The 22,458-nt window shown below is 38.5% G+C and overlaps 1 long non-coding RNA gene across 1 annotated transcript; it reads left to right on the plus strand.

The window, feature by feature from the left end:
* Positions 1-20,066: 20,066 nt before the first annotated feature.
* LOC126608673 (uncharacterized) lies at positions 20,067-22,224 on the plus strand. The gene is made up of 3 exons (XR_007617943.1): positions 20,067-20,530; positions 21,710-21,806; positions 22,041-22,224. It is a non-coding gene; the product is annotated as an uncharacterized LOC126608673 (long non-coding RNA).
* The last annotated feature ends 234 nt before the right edge of the window (positions 22,225-22,458 follow it).

Genomic DNA, 22,458 nt, shown 5'->3' on the forward strand with positions numbered 1-22,458 from the left:
TTTAATCTATTCTAAGAGATTATCATGCTTCTCTTGGAGCAGGGTGTTCTAGGCGTGGATGACATTTCTTACCTCAGTCATCTCACCAACAAGCAAATATGTTGTTCATCTTCTCTTCCAGGCTGGCGAGTTTGGCCTTCTTTTCTCATTTTCTTCTTCGAAGGGTCATCTCGGTCTTCTTGCAAAGGCCTTATCTCTCATTCTTATGCTAGTCACCCCTCTCGTTTGAGCATGACCATAGAAAGGGCCTAAGACAACTGGGTAGAAAACAGAACCAAATTATATGCGATTCCCATAGACGGTGCCAAACTATTTAAGCTCAAAATTTGCAGGTTAACAAATTAAAATACTAAATCCTTGGTGGGCTTGGGATATAGACTAAAACGCAATGGGCTAAAAGATTTAAGTGGTCACCACTTAGTACTACAGTCTAGTGGTATTCCTCTTCACTTGTAAGGAAGAGGCCTTAGGTTTGATGCTTGCAAAAAACAAATTTGAACCACATTATTACTAGCCCATTGTGAGGCTTAACCCACTACTCTACCCTTTTAGTGACGATAATATCGTTTGTTAAAAAAAAAAAAGATTTAAGTGAGTTGCCCCTTTGTTTTGGATGGAATTTTCGTTCTCCCCTTTGTATCACATACGTAACTTCCACCTTACCGATTGACCTAGCAAAAGTTAAAGCTTGCCTTGTCCCATGTATTCAATTTATTGTTTAAAAAAAGGGAAATTTTGTAATTATTAATACGATTATTATTTGGGAGCATTGGCTCCCATTTTTAAAAAACATAATTGGCAACTTGGACTGATGTGTGCTGCTCATTGTAACACCAATTCGTACGTTGTGCGGAAATACAACATTAGAACCCTTTGTATTTAATTAGTGGCTGCATGGCGGCTATATATTTTGGACACCAAAATAAGCCTCTAATAATATCAATAGACAGTTATGAAAACGGTGTCAGTAGACCTATATGTTGGATTTATTCAACATAAATCAACCATAAATGGTCTACTATGTGTAATAGGAATGTATAAGTTGGAAATCAGTAAAGTTGCGATTTGATTCTTGTATATCAACCCTACATTAAGTGTCTTACATAATAAGTAGGTTTTGATTGAATCCTTAATAATATATGATTATGATACTTTACTTGAGAGCCAAGAAATGAGAGTTTTAGTTTTCCCTTATGGACGGAATCTAAGGCTTTTTGGCTAGTATATAAACACTGGTCCCTACTAACCCTAGACACGACAAGAAGGTTTCCCATAAAGCGTTGTCATCAAGCTAGGAGTTTGCAGAAGAGTTGGTGTGTATTGAAATTTTAAGGTGTATATTTTATTATGAAGAAACAAAGTACAAAGATAGCTCATATATATGAGCGTGGGAAGAAGAGAAAAACAAGGAACAAAAAACAATCTTCCTTCCTTGATTTACGCCTATTCACCTAACAACTAAAGCAAGGGCAGCAACTAGACTAACAACTAAAACAAGGTCAGCAATCCCTTGAATTAGTGAGAATGACAGCCATACTCAAGTTGTTAGACAACACCTCATGCATACACCCATGCTACCTACCAGCTAGGGTAAGTGACAGATAACTTCTTCCAATACTCCCCTTCAAGCTGGATCAAACGGGTCGATTGATCCAAGCTTGGACAAGAGGTGATGAAAAATAGCAAACGGTAATCCTTTTGTGAAGATATCTGCAAGTTGATCATGACTACTAATGAAGTGTGTATTAATCATCTTGGATTGCACTTGGTTTCGAATATAGTGACAGTCAACTTCAATGTGTTTAGTCCGCTCATGGAAGATAGGATTTGATGCTATGTGCATCGCAGCTTGATTATCACGGTAGAGAGACATAGGTTGTTGATGAGGAAACCCTAAGTCCAATAACAGATTTTTGAGCCAAATAAGTTCACAAGTAGTCGAAGCCATAGCACGGTATTCTGTTTCTGCACTAGAGCGCGCAACTACGCTTTGTTTCTTGCTCTTCCAGGTGACAAGGTTACCTCCTACAAAGGTGCAGAAACCAGTGATAGACTTGCGATCGAGAGCATTCCCCGCCCAGTCTGCATCTGTATATCCTGAGATATGAGTGTGATTATTATTGCGCATGAGAATCCCTCTACCAATGGAGCCCTTCAGATATCGAAGCACACGATGAACAATCTTCATGTGATCCATGCTTGGAGCATGCATAAAATGGCTAACAAGACTCACACGACATATGTTATATCAGGGCGAGTGATAGTTAGATAAATGATTTTGCCGACCAATCTCTGATAGTACTTTATATTGGGAATGAGATCACCGTGAGATTGCAGCTTCAAGTTACTATTCAAAAGTGTGCGAATAGGTTTACAATCTGTCATGTTGGCTTCATGAAGAAGATCAATAACATACTTGCGCTGATTTAGAAAACAACCCTTGTGAAAGTGTGCCATCTCGATCCCTAGAAAATATTTAAGAATGCCGAGATCTTTGATAGCAAACTTGTGATTGAGATATTGTTTAAGAGCACTAATCTCTAACATATTGTCACCTGTCACAATGAGATCATCAACGTAAATAAGCACCATAAGTTTACCTGATGTGCTTAAACGCACAAATAAGGAAGAATCAACATTGCTCTGACAGAAACCAACTCTTTCTAGAAATGACTGAGCTTGGCATACCAGGCACATGGACTTTGCTCGAGACCATAAATGGATTTATGAAGTTTGTACACCATTTCCGGATTGTTTGATTGAGGATGACCTGGAGGCAGTTTCATGAAAACTTCTTCTTCAAGCTCACCATGCAGAAAAGCATTTTTCACATCCATTTGAAAAAAGAGGCCATGCATTATTAATGGCAATAGATAACAGCACCCTCACAGTGTTCATCTTTGCCACGGGAGCAAATGTCTCTTTGTAATCCATTCCATAGGTTTGAGTAAATCCTTGAGCAACCCAACCTTGTTCCTTTCAATCGTGCCATCTAAATGGAACTTGGTCTTATATACCCAACGACTTCCCACAGCCTTCTTTCTTTTGGGAAGTTTCACTATAGTCCAGGTATTGTTTTCATGAAGAGCTTGAAGCTCTTTTGCCATAGCAGCTCTATACTCACTATGTAAATTAGCTTCTTGAAAGCTTTGTGGTTCATAGGTTTCAAAAATTGCACTGAGGAATGCAACAAAGGAGGATGGAACTTTGCTGTAATTAATAACAGAAGTCAAGGGATACCTGGCATTGTAAGTTACATAATCATGTAACTTGGATGAAAGTTTCCTCTCACGGGGAGGATTTCGACGAACTGTGGGAGATTGAGTTGCTGGCAATTGAGAAATTTCTTGGTTGGTAGGACTACTTAAGGGTTCTGATGAGATAGGTTCTTTAGGAACCACAAGTGGAGAATTCTGCAGGTTGCGAGAATCAACCTCATTCAATACCTGGTCCCTTGAAATTGAAGGAAAAATTTTGTCCTAGCTAAGAACAAGTATGAACATTTGAATACACATGCAAGCTATTAACACTTTAAAGTAGGCATGCATCCAAAAACAATTCATAAAACCCATGACTTTCAAAGCCTAGTATATGGTGAACCAAAATAAACTCTTTAACAACATTAAAGAGAAGTAAAGATTTAGTGATTCTTTACCCTTGAAGCTCATCCTTGATTACACAAGGGATTCACCCAAGTGGAGGGCCTTCAAGTCACCTCCAAGCTCCTTGAATCCTCCTTGTGTTTTCCTCCCTTTAGTGCTCCTTTGATGATTTGAGGAAAAAGGATTTGTTCTCCAAAACACCAAAAGCTTGATGTCTCTAAGTCTCTTCACCAAGGATGCATCTTGTGAAGATGATATGGATGACTAAGGAAAGAAGAGATTGCTAGATGTCCCTCCCCTTAGTGGCCGGCCTCCTTAGAAGAAAATGGAGAAAATGTTTCACCCAATTTCAACAAGAAGAACCCTAATTAGAAAATAGCTATAAAGTTGTATTTATAACCTTTTCTTTGGTGAGTGGCAAACTTGTAATTAAGCAAACTTTGCCCATCCACCCTAATGGCCGGCCATCCTTTGTTATTGGGCTAATTTGCCCATTTTGTTTTAGTTGTCATACAACTTAAACATAATGGGCCTTGTGGACCAAAACACTTTTGGGCCCCGAAACCCAAAACCAACATATAAGCCCAATACGAACCCTTCGTATAATTAATTAACTAATTAATTAATCTTGACCATTCTTCAATTAAACCATTTAATTGCTTATCCATTTCATATAATTTCTTCACTAACATCCTTATGTGGTGTGCGATCCATTAGGTTCCAATTAGCGAGGCAGTGGGCGATGTTACTCTTAACGATCGATTGTGAATTGAAACCACATTTCAATTCTCCCTTTTTGTTGATTAGTGTTTGCTAACCATTAGGGCTTCCACAAACCATGAGTGACGCCTAGCAGCATATCATGATTACCCAAGCTAAGTAGAATTGGTTGGAGAACCTATCCAGTTACAACTACAATGCAATACGATCCTTCTCTAATACAATACTCTTAATCACATTGTTTAAGTGATAGTTTGTTTCATGTCTACTATCCAATGTGATACTTTCCTATATGATTCCCTTGAATATGATTTGGAACAAACTTCCTAAGTCATATTCATTTGCTTTGGCCAAAGACTTTAGAATCATATCTTAGAGTATTCTCCCTCCACCATGGAAGGTTAGAGATCCCTTGTTGTGCATTCATATGCCTACATGACTAGATAGCTTGACCCCAACAATGCCGTGGACACTCCAAAGGAATGCCGTTGACAGGATCAAAGATCAAGGACCTAATCATTAGACATCGATAATGCCTCAGGTCAAAGGACTACTTTACATATTGCAACCTTAGAGTTCATACATGACATGTATGTTCGAACTCTCTTTTGATCGTCGTTCAGTGAACTCGAGTACTCTTTCGAGCACCTATGTGTTTGTCTTAGTGTCCAACACCAAATGACTTGAGACTAGTTATACTCACGATTGAGTCAACATAACACATACTAGCCTTAGCGGATTGTCAATGCCCAATTAGCAATCCTATGGCTAGGAACGTTTTAGGAATGAACATAAGAGAAAGGTCTCGATAATCTAACTCATTAGATCACTTATATCTTAGAACAAATACATTCCTTGGATTCCCTTATTGCTTAAACACATGATACAATAAATAGTGATTAACAATAAGATTTGCCCTTCATTAAACATATAAAAGTTTAATACAATAAGTATTCCAAAAAGCTATTACATCAAATGAGTGGCTTTGTGGGCATACTTCCAACAGAATTATCTATTGTATCCTCTTCACTTGGATATGGTATTGGGAACAAATCAAGCAAATTCTCCCCCTCTCTAGAATAGTTCAGAGGTTGAGTGAAGTAAGGCATGGTTTCTTCAAATTTCACATCTCTTAAATTTTCCTAGTTGTTGGATTGTAACATTTGTAACCCTTTTGAGTGGATGAATAGCCGAGGAAAATACATTGGCAACCCTTAGATCTAGTTTGTCACGATTTGGTGCTTGTATGTGAACAAAGCAGGTACATCCAAAAACTCTCAAATAGGATAGATTGATCTGTCTATCTTTCAAGACCTCATAAAGTGATTTAAAGTTCAATATCTTACTAGGCAATCTATTGATGAGATATGCAGCAGTAAGAACACCTTGTTACCAAAAATTTTTAGGCACATTCGAGTGAAACATAAGAGCTCTAGTTTTTTCAAGTAGATCTCTATTCTTCCTTTCTGCTCCTCCGTTTTGTTGAGGTGTTCCAACACAACTAGTTTGATGTAATATACCATGTGTGCTTAGATAGTGAGACATGTTATGAGACATATATTCGGAGCCATTATCTGATCGTAAGACATGAATGTTTGAAGAAAATTTTATGTTTACAAGTCTATGAAAATCTTTAAAAGCTTCCAGCACTTCACTTTTAAATTTCAAAAGATACAACCAAGTGATCCTTGTGAAATCATCCATAAAAGTTACAAAATATTTGTATCCGTCAAAAGACTCTAGGACTGGTCCCCAAACATCAGAATGCACGATTTCAAAATGATTACTAGCCCTAGACAAGGAGGAAGTGAAAGGTAATCTAGTGAACTTAGAGAAGTGACAAACATCATAGGAACTTGTAACTTTGCACAGGTTTGGAAACAAAAAAGACAGAACTTTATAAGAAGGATGTGCAAGTCGTTGGTGCCAAAGTTGTTGTGCTTGAACCAGGCTTGACGTGACTTGGAAAACCTTGGGAATTTGGACATGCTTGGAAAGGTAGTAGAGGCCATTTAAGAAAAAACCTTCACCAATCGTCTTCTTAGTGGTGATATCCTGAAAAACCACAGTTTTTTGGGAGAAAATAGCAAAATAGTTTAATGAGTTTGTGATTTTTCCAACAGATAAGAGCTAAAAAGGGAATGAGGGAACATAAAGAGCCTCAGACTCGACATCACTAGAAATCAAATGTGTTTTCCCTCTCCGTACCACCATAGCACCCTTGCCATTAGCAAGTAACACTTGAGATGGACATGAGAGTTTTTCAAAATTATGCAGATTTGTAGACTTGTTAGTCATATGATTAGTAGCTCCTGAATCTATAATCCAATAATCATGCACATTACCTACTTTGAGAGCTGTTGAGAAGGATTGTAAGATACCTAGAATATCTTATTGTGTCACACCTTCATTTTCAGCCAAAAAACCAACAAATTGCCCGAGTAGAGCAGCTTGTTTATTGTCACCTTGACTAGTTGATCCTTCATTGTCTCCATGACCTTGTTTCTTAAGGAGGAAGGCAGCAAATTCATTGATCAGGATGGCTGGATTAAAGGTGAACTTATGTGCTCCCTCGGAATGAGTGGTGACGGTATGATTTGCCTTGTAAGATGAGTTGTGTGAGCCCTTAGGGAAACCATTATAGTTGTCCCTAGAAAACTTGGGCTTTAGTTTAGGATGAAAAATCCAACAATGATCTCGTGTATGTCCACCAGTGTCACAGTAGCTACATTTCACAATAAGTTTCTTTCCTTTGTAGCCCCTCTCTTCACTAGTTTTATGGTTAGAGAGATATACCCTAGCTTCTGGTATATTTGCCTTTAATTCCACAGTCATGATTTTTCTGCGAGTTTCTTCCCTTTGAATCGTGGCACACACACTTGAGAAGGAAGGAAGATCAGGATTCATGAGGACATGACTCCTGAGATCTTTGTATTCAAGACTTAAACTTGCAAGAAGTTGAAATATTTTGTCTTCATCAGCTCTCTTGGTCAGCACGGCAGCATCAATAGTGTGTGGCCGATAAACATTCAACTTGTTCCACATGGTGGTTAACTTCCCAAGGTGCTGCACAAATAAGTTTCCTTCCTGTTGTAGACCAGCAATATCCTTTTTTAACTGGAACACTCGAGCTACATAATTTTGACTCCCAAACATTTCTTTGAGATTTTTCCAAAGGATGCAGGAGGATTCAGCATAGCTGAAATTTTTTGCAATCTTTCGATCCATAGAATTGAGTAGCCATGACATGACCAACTGGTCCTTGCACAACCAATCATTGTAATCTGATTAGGACACATCAGGCGCTGGAATAACACCATTAACATAACTAAGTTTCGATCGTCCTCCCAAGGCAAGAGTGATTGCTCTATCCCAGGGAAGATAATTGAACTTATTTAGTAAGACAGAACTGAGACGTTGATTTGGGATGACATCAACATCTAAATGAAATGAAGATGGCGCAGCATGCGATCTAACTTCTTTGCCATGCACTGAACTCTCTTCAGCCATGATAGACAATCAGGAAAAACTCACAGATCTTTCAAGAAACTACTCAGAAGCAGGTCGATTAGGATCACTGCTCTGATACCATATTGAAATTTGAAAGTGTATATTTTATTATAAAGAAACAAAGTACAAAGATAGCTCATATATCTGAGCGTGAGAAGAAGAGAAAAACAAGGAACAAAAGACAATCTTCCTTCCTTAAGTTACACCTAATCACCTAACAACTAAAGCAAGGGCAGCAACTAGACTAACAACTAAAGCAAGGTCAGCAATCCCTTGAATTAGTGAGAATGACAGCCATACTCAAGTTGTTAGACAACACCCCATGCATACACCCATGCTACCTACCAGCTAGGGTAAGTGACAAATAACTTCTTCCAATAGTGTGTTCTCAGTTGCATAACGTTTCCATGGCTACTGTACCTTCTACAAGTAAGTGTTTCATTCTTGTTCTTGATAATGATTATGTGTTTTTATCATATAAACACTACGGCTAACACTATATTCGACTAGTACTTCTTTTTTTTTTTTTAGCAAACAATATTTTTTACACTAAAGGTGTGGGGAGTAGGCTAAGCCTCACAATGAGTTTAACACTTAGAATATTACCACGTGGTTTGATTTTTCTTGTATTGGATTGGTAGAATTTTCTTAACATGCATGCATGCGTTGGATATATAGTCTTTACATAGACTAGTTATTATATCACATGTATCTGTTATATATGTGATAGGAGCATTTTTATGCAACTTAATTGGCTTGTTCTCGTGCGTTTACGTTGTATTTCCTTAGTTATTTTAGTGTTTAAAGCCATATTCATTTGTTTGTAGGCCTTAATAACAACCTTGGCAAGAAAAATGCATTTTGGTGCATGTTGGATCAATATTGGGCTCAAATGGATTGCATGCATGAGGATGGACGTTTTGGGCTTTTGTGTGTGCAAGTGTGTGTGTGAAATTGCAAAGAAGCCCACATGCAAACTCAAGGCAAGAGAGGGAGAAAACACATGCAAAGAAGCCCACATGCAAAGTGAAGACAAAACTCATGGCAAAGGTGAAGGAATTGTGTGTGTTTTGTGATTGAAATGATGAAGCATGTGTGTGTAAATGTAAAGGGGAAAACATGGCAGCAAACACATGGCAAAGAAAGCAAACACATGGCAAAGAGAAGAGCATTGAAGCATACACATACAAAACTCACGGCAAAGTGGAAGGAATTGTGTGTGTTTTGTGGTTGAAATGATGAAGCATGTGTGTGTAAATGTAAAGGGAAAAACATGGCAGAAAATGTGTGTGTTTTGTGGTTGAAATGATGAAGCATGTGTGTGTAAATGTAAAGGGGAAACATGCCAACACACACCCACACAAGCTCACATGCAAAGGAAATGGAGTGGTCCTATCTCAAGCCTATAAATACCACCTTCCATATTCATCAAAGTCATAACAGATTTTCTCCTTGCTTTGGCCGAAATTTCCCACCACCATTCTCTCTAATTTCAGCCAAAACCCACCCCTAGCCACACCACCCATCAATCCTAAACCTTTCCATACCATTCCCCATCCATTCTACACCATAAAAACCACCCAAAACCGTCCAAAACCTCTAGTGCCGCAGCTTGCAAGTAAGGAAGGAGAAGGAACATCTTGTGCCGTGCCTAAGCCCAAGCCTTGGGAGTGTTGGAGCGTTTCTAGGTGTTTTCTATCTTTGATTTCAATGTCTAATTTTATGTATCTTTGTTTTGCAAGTATGAGGAACTAAACCCCCCTTGGCTAGGGGGGGATTCAAAACCATGTTTATGCTTGCTATATGATTTGATTACATCCAGTTGTGATTCATAAGTTGTGAATACAATTTGCTTAACCGTTTGATTTAGAACTTATTCTTGTATGTTGATTGAGAGTGCACGCTTAATTTGCATGCTTGAATTTGGTGCTAGGATATAAGTTTGTTTCACCTAATCGTTATGAATTTATATTCGCAAGTAGTGAAGGTCGCTAGTCATGATCATGTTAAGTAGATTCCTGGCAAGAGTATCATGCTTTTCATAGTTACAAATGCCTTGTCGATGCTTATGATTTCCAAAGAACGTAATGATTCTAACTTGTGTCTTTATCATGCTGTTCATATAAAGAACTTGTTAGGAATAATTTGTTTGCGATGCATATTCATCCAATTCAATGATTCTAGGGAAATCTGAAGGTTAATTTAAGCGGACCTAATTAACTTGGAGTGTCGAGGTTCATAACTTATCGAAAAGCAACTGGAAATCGTTTTATATGCAAGTGTGACATGTGTGGAGATGAACCCCGTAGCTAGCCTTCCATCCATTCAATTCAACCCAATTCGTTTTAAAATCTGTTTTAGTTTACAAAGTTTTGTTTTGTTTTCAAATTCGTCAAAACCAAACCCCCCTTTATTTTCAAGTGTCATATTAGTTAGAAATCAATTTAGTTTGTGTTTTTAAGTGTCTTGAGTCAAGTTAAAACCAATTTTCGTCCAAATTCTTCCTTAGTGTTCAAAACTGCCTAGAAAGTGTTTTTAAGACAGTTTTGAGTGTTTGTTTGCTGTTTTGAGTCTTTTGGTTTGTTGTGGTGTTTTCAAGTTTAGTTTTGCATTCTTTGAGTCTAGTTTAGTGTTTTAAACTTGTTTTTACGTATTTGAGTCAGTTTTCAAGTGATTTAGCAATCCCTCCTAATCCCCGGCCTAGAACGATCCCTACTTACATACTTTACTACAATTGATAAAAAGAGGGTTTAATTTGTCTGCTTATATTTTATGCATCAAATTTTGGCGCCGTTGCCGGGGATTAGCAATTTTGCTAATCCCTTGTTATTTCTTTTTGTTTATTTTCATGTATTTTTGTTCCTAGTTGATGACTTGACTTGTTTTCTTGTTTTAGGTGGTTTATGACTCGAAGTTCTCAACCTATTCATAAGCACATCCGTGACTTTGACGACGATTTTGAGAGAACTTTGAGACGAAGAAGGAACCAACAAGAGTCCAACCCACTTAGCCTGGAACCTAACCTTGAAGAACAAGTTCCAAAAGAGGAGGAGATACCCACGGCACAAGTGGGAGAAGTAGTGCAAGACATGGCCATGGACAACCGAACACTTAAGGAGCTCGCCGCTTCAGGATTAGATAATGCCGCACCTTTGTGTATCCAATATCCTACTGCTGCGCAAGGTAAGACCGAAGAGTTCGAGTTAAAGTCAAGTTTGCTTCACCACATTCCAAAGTTCCATGGGCTGTCCATGGAGGATCCGAACAAACATTTGAAAGAATTTGAAGTGGTGTGCTCAAGTATGACTCCGGTTACCGTTGACGGAAGTATTTTAAAGATGAAGGCTTTTCCATTCTCTTTAATGGACAAAGCCAAAGATTGGTTATATGAGTTGGCTCCCGGTACAGTTACATCTTGGGAGAGTATGAAGAGGGCGTTTCTGGAGAAATTTTTCCCAACTTCTCGCATCATTCTTCTTCGTAAAAAAATAAGTGGAATTCAACAAGATGAAGGTGAGTCTTTTCCTACATATTATGAGCGATTTAAATCACTTGTTGCTTCTTGTCCACAGCATCAAATGAATGAGGAGTTGCTTTTGCAATACTTCTACGAAGGGCTCCTACCACTTAAACGTCAAATGCTTGATGCTTCGGCGGGTGGAGCATTGGTGGACAAAACGCCCATGGCTGCAAAAATCTTGATTGCTAATAGAGCATTGAACGCTCAACAATATGAAGGTGTAGGCCAAAGAGGACCCCCACGGCAACAAGTGCATGAGGTAAGTTCCACTTCCAATATTCAATCTCAGTTAGCTAATCTTACTTCTCTTGTTTCACAGATGGCCGAGGGAATGAAGATTCAAGGACCCATGGTGTGTGGCGTATGTTCTATCCAAGGACATGTTTCCGAAAAGTGTCCTCAACTCATCGAGAATGGTGGATGGGAGAGTGCTAATGCCATTGGGTTTCAAAGCCAAAATCAGCCAAGACATGATCCATATTCCAACACGTATAATCCGGGGTGGAGAGACCATCCAAACTTCAAATGGAGAGAGCCACAACAAGCCCAACCACAAGGAGGCTTTAGGCAACAACCCCCGGGCTTCTACACCAAACCATACGCACCCCTTCAAATCCAACCACAACCTGCCCAAACTACTTCAGGTAATGCTTTGGATAATGACACACTTGTTAAGTTACTAACCACTTTGACTCAGGGGCAAGAAAATCAAAACAAAAGGGTGGACCAACTAGAGATACAAATAGGGCAGATTGCCGAAGTTATTGGGCAGATTAGAGACCAAGGAAAGCTTCCAAGTTCTACCATTCCAAATCCAAAGGGAGGGTTTGAATCAGCCAAAGCAATCACCCTAAGAAGTGGTAAGGAGGTTGGAGCAGGTTCTTCATCAAAAACAGGTCACAAAGAGGATGAAATGTTGCAAATGGAAGAGGAGGAATCATGCCCACCCACAGCAAAGGTGGACACGCTTATGCCGCAAGTGTCCATGGCTCATAAACCTTCAAATATGTCCAATAAGGGTAAGAATGTGTTAAATTCAGTTCCTACTAATGTTTTTCCTTCGAATGCTCCCTTTCCTAGCAGATTTTTGCAATCTAAGAATTAAGAGGAGGAAAAAGATGTTCTAGAGACGTTTAGAAAGGTGCAAGTCAACATTCCCCTCCTTGATGCCATAAAGCAAATCCCGAAGTATGCCAAGTGTTTAAAGAAGCTTTGTACAACAAAGAAACGTGTCCGGGAGAAAGAGGTGGTACATGTAAGTGAGAATGTCTCCGCCATCTTGCAACATAAACTACCCCCCAAATGCAAAGATCCGGGAAGTTTTACAATTCCGTGTGTCATTGGTAATACCCGTTTCAAATCTGCCATGCTTGATTTAGGTGCTTCTATAAATGTTATGCCATATTCCATTTATGCATCTATGAACTTAGGAGCATTAAAAAATGATGGTGTAATCATACAATTGGCCGATAGATCTAACGCTTATCCAAAGGGAGTTTTGGAAGACGTTTTAGTGCAGGTTGATCATTTAATCTTCCCAGCGGATTTCTATGTTCTCGAAATGGATGAATCAGACCATGCCCCTTCATTGCCCATCCTCCTTGGAAGGTCATTCATGAAAACGGCTCAAACGAAGATTGATGTGGCCAAAGGATTAGTAACTATGGCATTTGGTGGTGACATGATTAGTTTTAAAATTTCTGAATCCATTGAGACTCCTAATGTTGTTCATTCTTGTTGTGCCATTGATAAAATAGAAAATATAGGACCAGACCATTCAGCACTAGGCACAAAGGATGCATCAAGAACCATGCAAGACGAGGGAATTGGAGTGGCGCACAAGGACCATACGGCTACTCCCTCAAAATGCTCAAATTGGGCGAACGCACCATGGGGAAGAATGTTCACATTGCTGCCACTTCATCACAACACATAGGTAAGCCACCTAATCCAAATCCAATATCCATTAAAGTTGATAGGTGGTTCCCTTCTTTGGTGCAGGTACCCAAGCAAATCCCCGATGGTGGGCGTATGAACATGAACCTTAGGCAACACAACGCACCCATCAACAAACATCACTATCCATTTCCGTTCAAGGATGTAATCTATGAGAACTTTGTTGAGCATGTTGTGGAGGACATTCCCTTGCATGTCGTGGGCTCCAGTGGGGAGTAATTGCGTTCTTCGTCTGGCTGCACGACGTTAAAGCAAGCGCTTCTTGGGAGGCAACCCATGTATTCAAATAAGGAAGATCTATGAATCGCTTCACAATCAGTTTTGCGTTTCTAAAAACCTTCCATTTACTACGTTTTTTTTTTTTACCTTGTTTGTCATTTTGAGTTGTTGCTTGTTTAATTATTTTTGGTTATGATTTTCTATTTTGAAACATTAACAAATATGCAAGGGATTTTTTGACATTAAACTTCATGGAAATAAACAGGAAACTGGGAAATAAAGAAACATAGCATAATACAAGAGGGAGCCTTCACAAAGGCTGCTTGGGAGGAGTCGCAGTAGTCGGCGGAGTTGCAGTAGTCGGCGGAGTCTCAGCAGTCGGTGGGGCCACGGAAGGAGGAGGTATCGGAGGTTGAACAGTTGGAGCTTCACTACGCGGTGCCGTCCCAGAAGACGAAGGCAGATGCGGTTGGAACAAACCCACAAACCTCTGGTGATCAAGTAAAATCTGACCATCAGTTTCCTGCAACTGGTCAATTTTCCTCTTCATGTTTGTGGCATAATTGTGTGCAAGCTTGTGCAATTGTTTATTTTCATGCTTGAGTCCTCTAATCTCCTCTTTGAGACTCTGTATTTCAGCCACCAACGATTCAACGTGACGGGTTCGAGCAAATAGGCGTTGGGCCATGTTGGACACAGAACCCGCACACTGCACGCTAAGAGCCAGAGACTCCTTAACCGCCAATTCATCAGACCGTCTAGCGAGCAGTCTATTATCTCTGGGGGTGACAAGGTTCCGGGCCACCACCGCAGCGGTCATGTCATTTTTCATCACCGAATCCCCAACGGTAAGAAGACCAGTAGGGGATATGAGGGACGGGCGCCATATGTTGTCTGGAGAAGGAGGGGCTGCTCTTTCACTAAGGTTCAAGTCAAAACGACGGTCGGAGGGGCCAGACATTTTCAGAGGTGTTAAAGAAAGAGGAGATCGGACAAGTCAAGATCGTAGAAGTGCAAAACGGGAGTTTTTACAAGCAGAAATTCAAGAGTGCTTTGAACGTCCTGCATACCTCTATAAAAATCAGCACGCGATGGGATTTCAGAGATCGATGAGGTGAGCTCAGAAATCGAAGAAGCCATTCAGAGATCGAAGAGGCGCCAGCTTTCTCAAAATTTGGGCTTGCTCACAAACCACCAATTCCAGATACCGAAGAGCGTCAACTGTCTCAGCCTCGTCAGCACCCGTCACACGCAACTCAGCTTTGCGAAAATCACGAGCAGTCTGTCGAAGCACCGATTCCAACCATCTGTCTCTCTCAGCCTCGTCAGCACTTGTCACATGCAATCTCTGCTCTCAACGAAGCTCAGAACTCGAAGCGTAAATTCCGGATATTAAAGAGACCTCTGCTTTATCGAGACGTGTCAGCATCTGTCAATTTGCACATCTACGTTGCGTAAATCACGCGCAATCTGTCGAAATTTTTTGGAGAAGCGGAATGCACGTGGAAACTACTGTTAAATTATCCCAGGCTTGTCGACACAAGTAATGGAACAATGCCTTCCCAGCCATTAAGAAAATTCTATAAATGTTGAACTTCAAAGTGAAGCAGTCTCACCCAACTTTCAGCCTCACTTAACCCTTCATCCTCTCTGAAATGGCTTTCCAACAAACCCTCTCGAGTCACTCTGTATTTTTTATCCCCTGGGATACCCCTGCAAACAACCCATCCAGAGCACAAGTATTTCATATCATAAAGGTTGAGAGCAAGAGTATCTCATATCATGCTTTCTCCCTGTCCTTTCTCCAGCCAGCTCTTGCTCTCGAGTACTCATCATCTTATGCTTTCTCTTTGTCTCTCGCTTATAAGGGAAGTGAAGATGATACCTCGAAGCATGTGGAGACAACGTGCTGATTCATCCTCAACTAGGGACAAGGAGAAAGAAAGCAAGAGGTGGGCACTTGGAAAGATTGAAGAAAGAAACAGACCAACACCTCTCCCTCGTGCCTGCCCGTCGTGCAGAAGAAACAAGCAGAGAAGAATGTAGCTTGCACAATCATCCCAGTGGAAGGAGTCTGAGATGAAGAACTAGAGAAGTTGCCACATCTGCTTGGAGAACAAATAAGGAATTGCAACATCGACAAAGAGAAAAGCTTCGCCGTACAATTCCAAATCCAGTTCAAGATCAAAGCTGTGGAAAGTCAACAAGATCAACTATCTCCAAAACCAGATTTGCGTTCTTAAACTCTACTCTGTCTAGTTTTTACTTTGCCATATTTGTCATGTTTATTTGTCGTTTATTATTTGTTTGTTTTTTGTGTGAGTATATGCTTGAAACATTGAGGACAATGTTTGATTTAAGTATGGGGGGGTAACCATTGTTATTCTTTTGCATGAAATTCGTAGAAATTTATCACCCATTACTTCTAGTGTTGTTCCTTGTTGTTTTAAGTATTTTTAAGCTGTTTTGGAGTGTTTCAGTGTGTTTTGACATAAAACTCCGAAAATTCATAAAAATTTGAAAAATTGTTTTTGAAAATCCCAAAAAGAGTTGTTTTTGTGTGCTTATTTGTGTCTTAGGGTACCTTCCAACACAATGATGAGGATTCGGTTTGTAATTGCATGACTGTTAAAGAAAGTTATAAACATGGATGAAAGTTTGATTTACTCTTTATTTATGCGTGGTTGTGGTTATAACTTATGAAATCACATGTAATCATAAAAGAAAAAAATTAGTTTTTGTAACATGCTTGAAAGAAAGAACTCAAACTAACGCTACAACCTTGTGAGACTTGAGCCTAAACGTTATTTGGAGAGTTGATAATCTGTGCATTATTGTTTTCTAAAGTCGTTGCATGATCTCATTTTTCTTTGCTTGGTTACTACTTAGAAGGCGTTTCATCATTTAGTTCCAAATGCTAGAACTCATGCCCATTTCATTCAAAGCATGATATTGATTTGCATAACACATATTCAAGATGAAGTTGTGTAGTTACCACCACCAAAGCCAAACTGCCATGTATCCTATATCGTTATATGTTTAAGTTAACCCCATTGAGCCTTGATAGCCTACATTCTTTGTTAAACCACATTATCCTTACCTAGCCTAGTTTAGGACCATCCATACCCTTGTTCTTGAAGCATAGTAAAGCATGATTCAAATTGAATTTCTTTTGATTAATGTATGGCAGAAAACAAGTGTGGGGGAAGTGTGAGTTATTATGCTTGTTGAAAAGAAAAGAAGAGTTGAAAAAAAAAAAAAAAAAAGAGTTGAAAAATATGCGAAAAAGAGTTTTAAAGTGCTGCTTGTTGAAGAAAGGGTCCAAAACATAGAATTCGGCCCTAAATATTGTTTGAATTTTCCCTTCGTGTCTAAAAGCTGATTTCTGCAATCTAAGTGAATTCTAAGTTTCAATTTCATTACTTTACTTGCTATTGCTTTAAGAACGATTGTTATCCTTATCCTTCATTTGTTAGCCATCACCCCAAGCCCCGTTACAACCCTTAACTTCATCTTGAGTGTCATGCGTTTCAATATGTGGAGTTTGAAATTGATATGAGCATATGGTGTCACTGGTTCTCGCATCTAAGTAGTAGCATTCCATTCATGAGATCATATCTAAACATGCTTATTAACTCCAGAAATTGCTTTCTTTGTGATACATATATGTGAGCGTTCGTTTTCATATCTACATCAATCTTCTCACATATAACTAGTATAGGGTGTGTAGTTAGAAAATCTGAGTGAAAATTGAGTGCATACTTTGTAACTTGAGTAAATTCTCTAAGGCATGTTACTACATCAAAAACATTGTTTTAATCGATTAATTGTGAACTAGTAAGTGGTGACTATGATTAAGTACGTGCTTAAGTGTGAAGATGACTCAAATCTGTGGGGATAATGATTTTTAACATGTCATGTGCATTGGAAATCCCTGAGGCAAATGTTGGAAGGTTTAGGTTGTGTTTTATTTGTTTTGTTTCATTCTATTTCTTTGTTTTGCTCGAGGACTAGCAAAAGCTAAGTGTGGGGGAATTTGATAGGAGCATTTTTATGCAACTTAATTGGCTTGTTCTCGTGCATTTACGTTGTATTTCCTTAGTTATTTTAGTGTTTAAAGCCATATTCATTTGTTTGTAGGCCTTAATAACAACCTTGGCAAGAAAAATGCATTTTGGTGCATGTTGGATCAATATTGGGCTCAAATGGATTGCATGCATGAGGATGGACGTTTTGGGCTTTTGTGTGTGCAAGTGTGTGTGTGAAATTGCAAAGAAGCCCACATGCAAACTCAAGGCAAGAGAGGGAGAAAACACATGCAAAGAAGCCCACATGCAAAGTGAAGACAAAACTCATGGCAAAGGTGAAGGAATTGTGTGTGTTTTGTGATTGAAATGATGAAGCATGTGTGTGTAAATGTAAAGGGGAAAACATGGCAGCAAACACATGGCAAAGAAAGCAAACACATGGCAAAGAGAAGAGCATTGAAGCATACACATACAAAACTCACGGCAAAGTGGAAGGAATTGTGTGTGTTTTGTGGTTGAAATGATGAAGCATGTGTGTGTAAATGTAAAGGGAAAAACATGGCAGAAAATGTGTGTGTTTTGTGGTTGAAATGATGAAGCATGTGTGTGTAAATGTAAAGGGGAAACATGCCAACACACACCCACACAAGCTCACATGCAAAGGAAATGGAGTGGTCCTATCTCAAGCCTATAAATACCACCTTCCATATTCATCAAAGTCATAACAGATTTTCTCCTTGCTTTGGCCGAAATTTCCCACCACCATTCTCTCTAATTTCAGCCAAAAACCACCCCTAGCCACACCACCCATCAATCCTAAACCTTTCCATACCATTCCCCATCCATTCTACACCATAAAAACCACCCAAAACCGTCCAAAACCTCTAGTGCCGCAGCTTGCAAGTAAGGAAGGAGAAGGAACATCTTGTGCCGTGCCTAAGCCCAAGCCTTGGGAGTGTTGGAGCGTTTCTAGGTGTTTTCTATCTTTGATTTCAATGTCTAATTTTATGTATCTTTGTTTTGCAAGTATGAGGAACTAAACCCCCCTTGGCTAGGGGGGGATTCAAAACCATGTTTATGCTTGCTATATGATTTGATTACATCCAGTTGTGATTCATAAGTTGTGAATACAATTTGCTTAACCGTTTGATTTAGAACTTATTCTTGTATGTTGATTGAGAGTGCACGCTTAATTTGCATGATTGAATTTGGTGCTAGGATATAAGTTTGTTTCACCTAATCGTTATGAATTTATATTCGCAAGTAGTGAAGGTCGCTAGTCACGATCGTGTTAAGTAGATTCCTGGCAAGAGTATCATGCTTTTCATAGTTACAAATGCCTTGTCGATGCTTATGATTTCCAAAGAACGTAATGATTCTAACTTGTGTCTTTATCATGCTGTTCATATAAAGAACTTGTTAGGAATAATTTGTTTGCGATGCATATTCATCCAATTCAATGATTCTAGGGAAATCTGAAGGTTAATTTAAGCGGACCTAATTAACTTGGAGTGTCGGGGTTCATAACTTATCGAAAAGCAACTGGAAATCGTTTTATATGCAAGTGTGACATGTGTGGAGATGAACCCCTTAGCTAGCCTTCCATCCATTCAATTCAACCCAATTCGTTTTAAAATCTGTTTTAGTTTACAAAGTTTTGTTTTGTTTTCAAATTCGTCAAAACCAAACCCCCCTTTATTTTCAAGTGTCATATTAGTTAGAAATCAATTTAGTTTGTGTTTTTAAGTGTCTTGAGTCAAGTTAAAACCAATTTTCGTCCAAATTCTTCCTTAGTGTTCAAAACTGCCTAGAAAGTGTTTTTAAGACAGTTTTGAGTGTTTGTTTGCTGTTTTGAGTCTTTTGGTTTGTTGTGGTGTTTTAAAGTTTAGTTTTGCATTCTTTGAGTCTAGTTTAGTGTTTTAAACTTGTTTTTACGTATTTGAGTCAGTTTTCAAGTGATTTAGCAATCCCTCCTAATCCCCGGCCTAGAACGATCCCTACTTACATACTTTACTACAATTGATAAAAAGAGGGTTTAATTTGTCTGCTTATATTTTACGCATCAATATGTTAACAATCATAGCAGTTGCTTGGACTTGGATTAGTTCGCAAAATACGACTGGAAATAGAGAAAATGGTTCTGATTGCTATTAAATTACTAACCATTCTTGATAATGATTTCACAAAAAGACTCGTACATTGAACAAACATAATTAGACTTTAGTATTTTGGTAGTTGGGAGGCGGGGATCGTTCTCATATTATAGAGATTCGAGCATCGTGAAATAATTTTAAAAAGTAAAAAAAAGAGCTATTTGTAAATAATTAAGAGCAACATTCCAAAAATTATTGTATTTTGGTTCCAAGATTCCAAGTTGTTAAGGTTACCTCAAAACTATTTGTGGTACACTTTTGTAGACAAACAATCAATTATAAACATAAAAATAGTGAAGTTGATTAAGCTTGTCTGCTGTTAGAATATTAGGAATGAATGGAATGAATAGCCATGATATTGCCACTTGTAATAAGATTACAGAGTTTGTTAGGGACTGCTAGAGTTACTATAAATGCTCTTTCATGTAATAACTTTCTCATTAAGAAAAATACAAGATTCAATACAATTTTCCCTCTCTCACTCTCTTTCTCTCTTTCTCTCCCTCCCTCCCTCCCTCCTACAAGCTTTCATTTTCGTGAGTTCATGTTTGGTTTACATGCTTTACATGGTATCTGTCGCCATCTTTGCTCACGTTACAATTGATTCGCAATTGGCTTCCACTCATTAACTTTGTCTGCTCTCAGAAGATTTTGATCCAGTTTTCTCCTAGATTGTTCAACTTTGTCGATTTCCTCTACAATCTCAAGAAATTAGGTGGTTCTTGATTGACCACTCTTCATCGTCTTCATCAATTCTTTAGGCACACCTAAGGTGTTTGTTCAATTGCTCAAGTCAACAATTTCCTTTCTTCTACGAAAATGGTAACTGCATCGCAACTTCAGATTTTACAGTCTCCAATTACTGCTTTAATTTCTACTGTTTCTTCATTTGTGAATGTGAAATTGGATGAAGCAAATTACTTGAATTGGCATTTTCAAATGGAATTATTGTTGGAAGAATGGAATTATGGGTTTTGTTGACAGTATAAACCCATGTCCTGCTCATTTATCACCATATATTTCTACCAATTCTTGTAGTCCTTCGAATAATCTTGAAACTGATGAGTATAAAGTGTGGAAAATGCATGATAGGGCTATTATGCAATTGATTAATGCTACCCTGTCACCTATTGCAGTCTTCTGTGCAATTGGTAGTTCTTGTTCTAATGATTTGTGGACAAGATTGAAGGAAAACCTCTCTACTATATCTAAGACCAATGTATTTCAATTTAAGTCTAATTTACAGAATATCAAGAAAGGTACCAGGCCTCAGTATCTTTAGAAGATTAAAGAAGCAAGGGACCACTTGTCTGTTGCATGAGTGAAATTTGAGAATGAAGATATTGTTATCTTAGCTCTTAATGGTTTGCCATATGAGTATAACACTTTAGGTGTGTTATTCGAGGAAGAGAAAGTGTCATTTTCCTCAAAGAATTTTGTGCACAATTGCTTGCTGAGGAGGCAATTCTTGAAACTAATGCTGCTACACCATTCATGTGTACATGTTGGTTGATGCAAATGATAAAGGTCCTACCTTTCAAGCCACTTCATCTCAAGGAACTAACTATCAAGGCATATCAAGGGAACAATTATGGTCAATCTAACTATGCTTTTAAGCCATACAACAACAATAAGAACAAAGGCAAGGGCAAATTTAATTAGGATAATAGATATGTCTATCCCAAACACAATTTGCCTACTCAAACTCATGTATTGCCTATTCCTACTGCTGGTGTTCTTGGTCAGTTTCCCATGCCTATATATGGTGGATATCCTAAACCTATCATTTCCTACCACTTGTGCAATCAAGATGGTCATACGGCTCCATACTGTAACTACATTCCTTGAGATAAGTGCTTCATTTGTGGCAAATCTAATCACATTGCTCGGTATTGCTTTCACAAAGACAAAGTACTATAGTTTCAGCAACAATTCTCAATGCTAAATGGTCAAGTTCTTTCTTAGAATCCTATGCAAGCAATGAACATTGTTATCTCTCAGCATTCACAGATTGTTCTTAGCATGTCTCATTATCAATCCAGTCCTCAAATGCGGTTAACTGACTTGGGTGCCACCAATCATATGATATCTACGTTTGGTAATCTTTCATTGGCTACTCATTATCCTTCTAATGAATTTGTGCAGACAATAAATGGTGAAGGTCATAATATTTCTCATATTGGTAACACCATTATAAGAACACCATTACATCAACTTAAACGTAATTTAGTTTTATATGTTCCTAAGTTGTCTTAGAATCTATTATATGTGCATAGTTTGTTTGGACAACAATTGTTGGTTGATTTTGTATGCATTCAATTTTTGGATTCAGGACAAGGCAACAGGGAGGATGCCATACAAAGAAATGTGCAATAATGGCCTCTACCCAATTCCATCCTAGTCCACTATCAACTCATTTCAACTTCAACCTTCACCATTGTTTGGTCAACTAGTTAACTTTACTATTTTGCAGAGCAGACTAGGTCATCCTTCAAATCCCATTGTCTCCTTAATACTTAGAAGGCAAGTTTAGTAAACTATTATTTCAGTTAAATGTCAATTAGGCTACAAAACCATTTAATGTACTGCATAGTGATATATAGAGACCATCACCTTACATTTCTGTATATGGTTTTAAGTACTATGTCATTTTTATAGGTGAATGTACACGATACTGTTGGATTTTTCCATTAATGAATAAATCAGATATTTGCCATCTTTTGTGCCTTCCATTCATTTATACTTACTCA

Source organism: Malus sylvestris, chromosome 16 (assembly GCF_916048215.2).
Source record: "Malus sylvestris chromosome 16, drMalSylv7.2, whole genome shotgun sequence".
NCBI lineage: Eukaryota > Viridiplantae > Streptophyta > Magnoliopsida > Rosales > Rosaceae > Malus > Malus sylvestris.